Here is a 9,994-nt window from a genome sequence, read left to right as displayed (position 1 = left end):
TCATGCATTCACTTACCAAGTGCCTCCCGTGTACTAGACCCTCTGCTCCTTGCTGGGGAGACCAGGTTAAACTAGAGAGTGCCTTCCACCCCAGAGCAGAGGAAATCCTGAGAACCATCCCTTCCTGAATATGTGGTAAGAACTGACTTAGAGAAAGACTTAAGGTTGTATGTGGGCACTGAAGAAGCCTCATCATCTAAAGTTAGGCCAGCAAACCTTTTCTGTAAAGAATTAAGGAATAAATACTTTGTGGGCTGTTTGGTCTCTACGGAAACCATTCGACTTTGCCCCTGCAGGGAAAAAACAGCCATAGGCAATATGTAACTGAGAGAGCATGTGTGTGTTCTAATGAACTTTATAGATGTTCAAATTTGAATTTTATATAACCTCCCTGAATTGTTAACTTTCCTCTTTCGATTTTTTCAACCATTTAAAAATGTAAATGCTCTTAGTTCACAGGCTGTTGGATGGATTTGACTTGGGAGTCATAGTTTACCATAGACCCTTGACCAAAAGCAGATAGGGGTCAAGGAAAGCTTCGGGGGAGGGGGGGCGGTGTGTGACTGGGTGGCTCAGTGGATTAAGCATCTGACTTGATTTTGGTTCAGGTCATGATCTCAGGGTTGTGAGATTGAGCCCCATTTCTGGCTCCACGCTGGGTGTGGAGCCTGCTTGGGATTCTCTCTGCCCTTCCCACACCTCTCTCTCTCTCTCCTTCTCTTTCTCTCGCCCTCTCTCTAAAAAAAGAAGGCAAGAAAAGAAAGGTTCCTCAGGGATAGTAACACATGATTTTTTTAGCCAGGCTAAAAAAGAGTCAAATGATGGGGCTAGAGAATAAAGGAGGATATTTAAGTTTGAGGAAACAGGGCAATACAAAAAATAGTTGAAAATCATAGGGTTTAATGTAATTCTGTAAACATAAGGATTTAGTAAACAGTTAATAGTTCAGTCTTTTTTCTAAGTATTGATAATTTTGGTGAATTGAAATTACCATTTATATTTTCTCTATGGGCTTCCTTTTTACAAAAATAGTATGTGATCATTAAGAAAAATCAGAATATACAGGAAGCAAAAGAACCTAATGAATTCCCATATTCCCACCCACACAGACCAACCACTGATGACCCTTTAGTGTATATCCTTTTAGATTCATTCTTCTTAATGCATACTTAAATATACATATTACTATGTCTTCTACAAAAAAGGGAAGATAGCATATATACCATTATACAACCCATTGTATTTCATGTAAGAAAGTTCAATAACTGTTGGTTATTTAGGTTATTTTGATTAGTCCTCTGATGTTGGATATATTGTTTGTGTCAATCCATCCCTTTGAGTTATTCTGACTTGAAACTCTTCCAGAAAGCCCTTAGAAAAAGTGATTGATGAATGACCGCTATAAAGCCATTTCCCAGAGAGACAAGTTGTGAGCCATCATTGTGGTACACCAAAACTGGAAATTAGGTTTCAACCAAATTATCATGTTTACCAACTTTCTCATAGCCAAATTATATGTCTATCTGAACCACAGAGGCATGTGTTAGTAAGATGCTTTCAAAAAGTTCATGCAATTTTCTGCTTCTGAATCAAAAAGGCTGGGATGAATTGAGCTTACAGAAACCCAACCTGAACAATTTAGTGCAAGCTAAGGAATGTGGACTTAATTAATGAAAGTCCTGGGAGCATCAAAGAATTTAAAGAGGAGGAGTGACATGATGTTTATATGGGTTTTAAAAATATGACCTGTGTAACCAAGAGAAGGATGGATTCTGTGAGGGCCGGGCTGGTGGCAGAAAGGCCAGACGGGAGACCATTATAATCTTTTAAGAAGGAAGTGGTACACATTTGAACTGTGAACACTGCGTAAGTGTAAAGGGGTCTGAATAGACAGAGCAGAGACTCAGAAAGTACCTACTCCACAGAATTTAGTAACTGGGTAAGTGTGGGGGGCAGGAGGCAATGAAAGAGAGGAGTCTATGTTGACAGTTGTGTTCCTGGCTGGGCCATCTGGGTGGATAGTGGTGCCAAAAGTGGGATAGGAGCAGGTGTTGGAGGAAGAAGATGACTTTGGTTTTAAATACATTGTGTCTGAGGTGCCTGTCCATTTGAATGTGTGGGTGGGTCTAGAATGATGGGGGTGGGATTCCTGCTGCAAATAAGGATTTGGGGGTCACATGGCATGAGCGGCATTCAAAGATACAGGGTTGGAGAGCAGTGTCCCCAAATCTCAGAATAAAGAAGGCACATCCTCCTGGTATGTCATTTTTACTTGACATGAGAAATAGAAGTATTTACACATATACACGTGTAATTATTTTTACCTGACATGAGAAAAAGTTGTTATATTATATACTTACATATAAATTTATATATATATATTTGTGTCAAGTAAAAATGACATATGTGTGTGCATATCTACATATATCTCCTGATTTTATGAAGTTTGCATTATGCCACTTCGGTTTTATGGAAGACATATACTAGTACCTATTTTCACTGACCAAAAGGAATCCAAAAAGGATTTTTTACCTTTACAAAAAAGTGAGAATAACATTCAGTGTTTGTTTGGCAGCGGGCCATTACAGAGGTAGCACACACCTCAAGCAGTGAGAGGGCTCCCCAAGTCCCCTCCCCAGGACCTGCCCTTGGGATCTCAGCATCAAGCCTCCATAGCTTTGAAACATGTCTGTGAGCATCTGTGCTTTATCTCAATTTATTCTGTACATCTCTCAGGAGGAGAGACGTACATGTTTAACATTAGATGTTCAATAGAAAAGTCTAACAGAGGTGATTTTTGGGGTCTGGGAATAATTGCAAGCTTTTCCATATAAATTAAATCATTGCTACTTTGCTTTAAGCCATTTCTACATGTGGAAGTTTTTATGGGAACACTAGGATAGTGGGGGAAACCGTGTGTATATTCTAGATAAAGTCAACTGGAAATCTCACTCCATCTCCATGACAGGCCATGGTCTTCTGCAAGATTTCTGAGAATTCCTGGGATGGAGAATTCCTGCTCCTAGTTGTCTCTGGGTCCCTGGTTCCAAGCCCGCACCTTAAAAACCTATGATTTAATGGCCCTGTTTCAAATTATTTTGACCTGTGGCAATTAGCTCTTTCTCCATTTCCACAGCCTCGACATTGCATGAAAATTTGGGAAACGAAGGAAGGGTTGGCATTACAGCAACACAAACAACTTCCAATCAAACACGAGATGTTATTGTTGTGAGAAGTCCTCTGCCTCACTAACCATCAGAGATGCCGCCCCCCCCCCCGCCACCGCCCCCCCCCCCCCAGCTTGGCTATTTCATCCCACTTTCTTGTCTGTTTTCTTGCTAGTGTATCACTTCCTTCCTCTTCCTTCATGCTTCTACATCACAACTGTCCTCGTATGTTACCCTTGGGAATTCCAGATCTGTTCCACTGGGTTAGGCACTAATTCAGCTGTCTCTGGCCCCCTCCCAAGGTGCAGTTCCTGTCTACCTTTGCACTCCCAAACTCATTAGTGTGGTGCAGATGCTCAGGGGACGTTTATGTAACAGGAGCAACCCCTAGACTTACAGCTTTGAATATAACTTCTTCCTCCCTGGAGGATGGTATATGCTCTCCTTGAACACCACAAAAAACCCTCATAGAGTCCCTCACAGTCTATTAGCTGGACTGTTGCTTCTGAGCTAGCTCATTTCTTTCGAACTCCCTTCTCCACTTCCGTTCTCACTCCCCCCAACTTGTCTTTAACATGCTAGAGGGACATTCTTTCCAAAATGCAATTCTCATCACAGCAATCACTTGCTTGAAATTCTTAAGGGGTAGCCCATATTCTCCAGAATAAAGTTCAAATCGCTTAGCATGCCAAATATGGCCCTGATTTTCTTCCTGCCTCAGTTTCCACCTCTTGTCCCCATGTACCCTGTGCTTAAGCTGGACTGAGTGACCTGAAGCTCATTGGACAAGCGGTACCCTTTCTTTCACACCCCATCTTACCCGCCTGGAGTTCCCCTCACTCTCTTTAAATCTGGTTAGCAACTAATTCCTCCTTCCAAAGAGGCCTTGAAAGACAAGTAGCTTATTGACCCAAGTAGATGTGGACAAGAGTATCCTTCAAAAGAGCCTCTGTTCTTCACATTCTCCCAGATGAACTCATCCAAAGTGCTATCTTTAACTACTACTCATACAACAGGTCCCCCGACTCCAGCACAAACAAATGCCCCCACGATTCTGAATGCACCCATTCACATTCAGACACAATGTACTGAAAACTGAACTCATCTTCCTCCTTCAGTATCTGCCCTTGTTATAATCAGTTTTCCACAGTCTCACGACACATTTTGCCTTGCATTATATACTATTTGCGTACATATCTTAGTCTCCCCACTATCTTTACTGGACTATATATCTAGGAGCTTAGGGAGTGTATCTTTATGACCAATAAACACCAAGCACTCAATACATGTATTTTAATAGACAGATGTATTAGCTACTCAACAACAATGAAGAGACAACATGACAGTATCTTCTCATCAGTCCTCGTGGAGTGCCAACAGTAGTCTGGGATCAAAAAGGACCATGGTTGAGAAATGAAGTTCTAGAGGCAAGAATGGTCCCGGGTCCTACACATGGAGGCTAAGGGGCTCCAATGAGCACCCAATGCTACCATTTCCTTTGTGTACATAGTAGGGCCTGAGTTCTAAGAATATTAGCATTCACTCTTGCTGCGCCTCCTTCCTCAGAACCTCCACACTTTTTGTGTGTGTGGTCTGGGAGCAATGGTCAGGCTTTCTTCAGGAGTGGCTATGCAAGGTACGGTCAGGACAGCATTTGAGCAAGTCAGAGGAAAATCAAAGTCCCGTTCTCTAAATGATGATACTGAGGGAAAATTAGTCTGATCTTTAAAACCCTTAGGACAAATTTGCACTCTAAAGTGTAAGTTCTTTTTTTTTAAAGTGTAAGTTCTTACTTGGATACATAATCTATTCATATATTAGCTATGCTGTGCTAATTTTCAGACAACTAATCACTTGTTCCAGATTGAAACATTGTGTAATTAGCTATATAAACTTTATTACAAACTGAATAGATTCCTAACAACACAACTTTTGTGGGGTTATATATTCTGAATTTTTAAAAATTAGACATGTCATGGAAAAACATACCAATCTGTTGTTAAATTAGTGTTGACACCAGCACAAACTGTTAAAACTTTCTCTCTTCCTAAATGGAATCTCAGGTGACCCATCTGAGTGATTACTGTCACAAAAACACAGAAACAGATGATCAAAAGTCAGGCTCAGTTCAGTTTGCAAGTTGACCTCGCTGAATTTATCCTGTATTAATTCCTTTTCAGTGGGAAGGGTAGTGCGGCAGGGGGGGGGGGCAGCACCCCAGATTAAAAACCAGTGCATCCATGTGAACATAATCCAACAAATGGTGGCTCAGAGGAACTCTTTACAAACTCTTCAGCAAAAGTGGGAAAATTAAAGGACATTTTTTTGGAAACAGTTTTTGGACTTTGGAAGAAGGAGTCAGAGGGAAAAATACATGTATTTTATATGTATTTATGATTGTCTTTTTAGAACTTATACTTTAGTCTTCTCCGGCTCTACTTTTTGCTCACATGGTACCAGCTGGGAGTTGTGGAGCCTACCCAGGAGACCGGCAGCAAGCTGAAAATATCACATTCAGGAAGAGCAAGGTAATACTAACATCCTCATTTATTTTTCTCTAAATGCTGCCAAGAATTTTTTTGTGACTCTTTTCAAAGACACTCGTAGGAAGTTGAACAGGAATCTTGATTTGTTAGGAAGGATAATTATGCTTTTACCTCAGAGGCTATTAGTGGTCAATGTTGATTTTAAAGAAATGTGAATTTTTTTAACATAAGCAAAAAAAAAAAAAAATCCAAAACAAATCCAATTTTGTCTCCACATATGATATTCATAAATTAAAAGTCCCCATTGGGGGGATAAAAATATGAAATAAATGGAAAATTCTTAAGGAAAGGAGACACACTGGCAGAGATTACTTTGAGTTTAGAGCGAGGACTCTTGAGGTAATTCCCAATAAATTCTTGTGTCATCATTTATTACGCATTTGGGATTACTCAAACATGTTAGTTACCTAATCTAATATTTCAAATGGGGGGAAAAAACTTTAATGCTAATGGAGAGGGGAGCAGGGGTTGGGGATGAGCAAACCAAAGACAAATTATAAAAATGCTATATTCTATTCACTGAATACTCCCAAAATATGAGCCTGTACTAATCTCACAACTTGCCTTGGGCCTTGGCTTGCTTCAGTGGCTGCTGGTTCAGCTGCATGATAACTTATTTTCCTGTCGAACTTTTTTTTTTTTTTTTTTTTTCCTGGAAAACAGAGAATGACAGAATTTCCCTTTGGGCCTTTGCACGTGCATAAGCAGAACAATCCCAAGCCTTCTACATTTGAAGGAAAGCTGCTGGAGTAGTATATTTTTTACCCAGACTATCACTGATGACTTAATGTACCTGGGAAGCAGGGAACTCTAGTGGTTAAAGGCACATGCTCTGTATTAAGACAACCTAAGTCTGAAGCTCTGCTCTGTCAGATATCAGCTATCTAACTTTGTGCAAATTATTTAACCTTTTTTATTTGCCTTGGCTGAAAAATTGTAACAAGTTCCTCATGTAAAATATTTCATGCAGTGTCCAACTGCATGTGATCTAATAAATACTGGCTAGTATTAAAATGGATACTTTCCTCAAATACTACTTTCCTCAAAGGAAAAGTAAATGGTCATGGAGTATGCATGGCCATGGGGCTTTGAAGACCCCTTAAATGGCTTCATCATTATCATCAAAAAGTAGCCCAGTCTGAAACTGGCTGAGTGTCCCATTACAGATCCCCCTGCAGAAGGGAGACAGGACTGGGAGTGTCTCCCCAAGGAAGTCAGAAAGCAGTGGACACTGGGAATTGCAAATTAATTGGGAAGGTACTGACTGTGCCCTCTGGAAAAAAGTGTTTATTAGAAAAACACTTGTAGCTATACTAGAATTTAAATTAAAACTTAATTTTTAAAAAAGTGAAAGCAAAAAAAAAAAAAAAAAAAAAAACCCAAACCAAAACAAACCCAAAAACACTCGTACAGGTTGGTAAATGTATTGCCAATATTTCTTCCTATTACTTACATGAAGTCCATGGGATCTTCACTGTGCTACTTCCCAGTATCAACTCACAAGTTTCAAGAATACCTATGCGAACACGATCCTCTACTGAGCATTTTATATTCCCAGCCCTCTTAATTACCTGACAATTACTGGTCATTTCTGTGATGGGGGAAGGAAGTACAAGGGAATGACAGGAACCATACAACAAAAAATGGTATTAGATCATTTCTAGGAGGAGTAAGCACAAGGGAAGTTATTGCTACCATATTAAGAGAAAGAGTAATCCTGGAGAGTGATTTAAGGGGACAATGTTTTCAAGAGAAACAGTAACTTAGACAGGAAAGCAATCCCCATAATTTTCTGAAACCTGTTGTTTCTTCTGATTTCCTATTCAACATGGTGCAATAGTTTCTATCTTTGGGGGAGATGCTGTGAAAAATCACCAACTGGAATTTAAGTCTGGAAACCAAACAACTTGAGAAAAAATTTTCCATATTTTGAACTTTACACAGCATCACTTTCGTTTCTCCAAAAGATTTACCAGAACAGCTCTGGTAAGTCAGTTAATAGCATTGTCAAGGTCACATTAATTCAGGCCCATTATTTTAAGAAATAGATTACAGTCTACGTGTTGCCAGCACCCACTTTTCAATGAACAGTATGTTGGATATTGAGAGCCCACATGCCTAAAGTGCCATGCCTAATGGTTGTTCCTTTTCCCCAAGTTTAAGAGAAAAACCAGCCATGCAGAAATCCTGACTTAGCACTGATAACGATAACTCTTAAAGGATATATGTATATTTCCTAGATTACATCAGCGACTTATTTAAACTCTTGCCATATTTATAAATTATTCTGTAGACTGGTATTAACACTCCTGTTTTCAGCAGCCAGTAGTTGGCAAATCTTGAAACTGGCCTAAGTTTTCACCTTTTGATCCACTGCCAGTCTTGTCGGTAATTATTACAAATATAAAATCTTTTCCTTATTTTTTTGTTTCCCCCCAGATCTTTTCATTAGAGGCTGAGTGCATTAATGTAAATAAACTTTTTAAGAATCATGACCTATGACTCAAATGTTCTTTCTCAATCTAAATGGAGCCAGTCAAGTGCTTGTGCACTAAGTCCTCCTCCTTGTACCTGGGCAAGTTGTTTCTAATTTCCGCAGGTCAGGGTGTTTCCAAGACTACATTCTGAATACATCAATATACATAAATGTTCCTGCTCATGCCCCCTAACACAGTTTCTTAAATAACATAAGGGCTCCAAGGCCGCATCTCCAGTGACCTGCTAGAGCAGAGCTTGTATTTTGAGACAGGCTTGGAAGGGGCTCACACAGGTAGCCACACAAGAATATCACCAGCATTCAGTGTGAGGGTTTTTTCCAGCCTCCTTTCTTATTTCACTGATACGTGCCTTTCAGCCATTCTTTCATGATGGGTCATGAGGACACCTTCTATTCAAACTACAACAAGGTGATTTAATAAACTACCTGTTACCAAGCTGGCAGGGGAGGTAGGGAGCCTGAGTTCTCAGTGGATCTTGGCATTATGTGGCCACATGAATTTCTATTTTCCTGATCTAGAGATATGTTAGTACAGGAAAATAGATTTGTTTTTTTCTGGGGCCTACTTCCAATTTACAGTAACAATAATTCATTTTAAGTAGTTTGGTTAAGTACAGGACACTAGGATAATAACACCCGCATCTAAGTGCACTCACCTAGTTGGTCCGAAAATAAGAAGTCGGAATTTTTGAAGCCTCGGGAACTTGATACAGGAGAACATTTCCTTACATTTCCATTCCTTCTTGCTTTAGCCACCAGTTCCTAGTAATATTTAAAAAAACTTGTATATTTGAAAGCTTTTTTGGGAAAAACTCTGAAAAAAATTCCTTCATAGTTTTCACACTGCCCATCCCTATCCTCAATTTTGTGGCATATCTTGCCAACAGGAAGATAGAGCAATGGCTTCCAAGTGTCGAAAGATACTTGCTTGTGTCAAGCTGTTTGTGTGTGGAGTCATTACTGCAATTCTTACTGACCACACATCACAAACCAAGACCCAGATACAAAGAAAATGTTACCTCTGAGTGTTAACCGGCCATGCGGTGGAAAGAATACAAACACGTTTCCCCCTACAAGTTCTCCTATCTTTTCCAATGACCCACCAAATCCCATTTGAATTCAACCGTCCATAATGATTAGAGACGCAAGCTCAACAGAGTCAAGACTGAACTCAAATGCACAAGGTACTTCTTTGTCCCTGCCCATCTTCTCAGAGGCATGACTCTTGGCTTAATACTTAAAGTGTTGGGAAAGGGAGAAGCATCTATAAAAAATAATATAATGACTTACCATCAAACCAGGTTTTCTATTGTTCTGGAAAACCAAGTAATGTAAGTGGAAAGTAACGGGAGGATGCTGAGCTGGCTCTAGGACTCACAGAGCTCTCCACACACAGCCTCAAGGCATAAACCACATCAGACTGACCCAGGCACAGTGGCTATGTGGACCCAAAGCAATCATCTGGCTCAGAATCAACTCAAACTTTCTAGACATTTTTAGGCAGCAGATCCTTACAAACACGTTCAACGGCATCCAAGCATTCAATCAGGGACAAAGCCAGGTCACTTAAATAGAATCATAATATGCTTCATTTACCCATGGCTTGGGAAGAAAATGGTTGCAGTGCTAGGACTATGCTTACTAAATCAGACTCCCTCATAATTACTTAACTATTCATGTTAAATACAACACAACCTTTGTCAAATATCCACAGCAAAGTTCAAAAAAATCTGAAAGGACTGGTATAGATTTTTAGTCGACTATACAATAAAGAAGCTAGCCTC

The sequence above is a fragment of the Meles meles genome, chromosome 10 (genome assembly GCF_922984935.1).
Source record: "Meles meles chromosome 10, mMelMel3.1 paternal haplotype, whole genome shotgun sequence".
NCBI lineage: Eukaryota > Metazoa > Chordata > Mammalia > Carnivora > Mustelidae > Meles > Meles meles.
The sequence above is the reverse complement of the archived record's forward strand: the minus strand, read 5'-3'. Positions refer to the sequence as shown.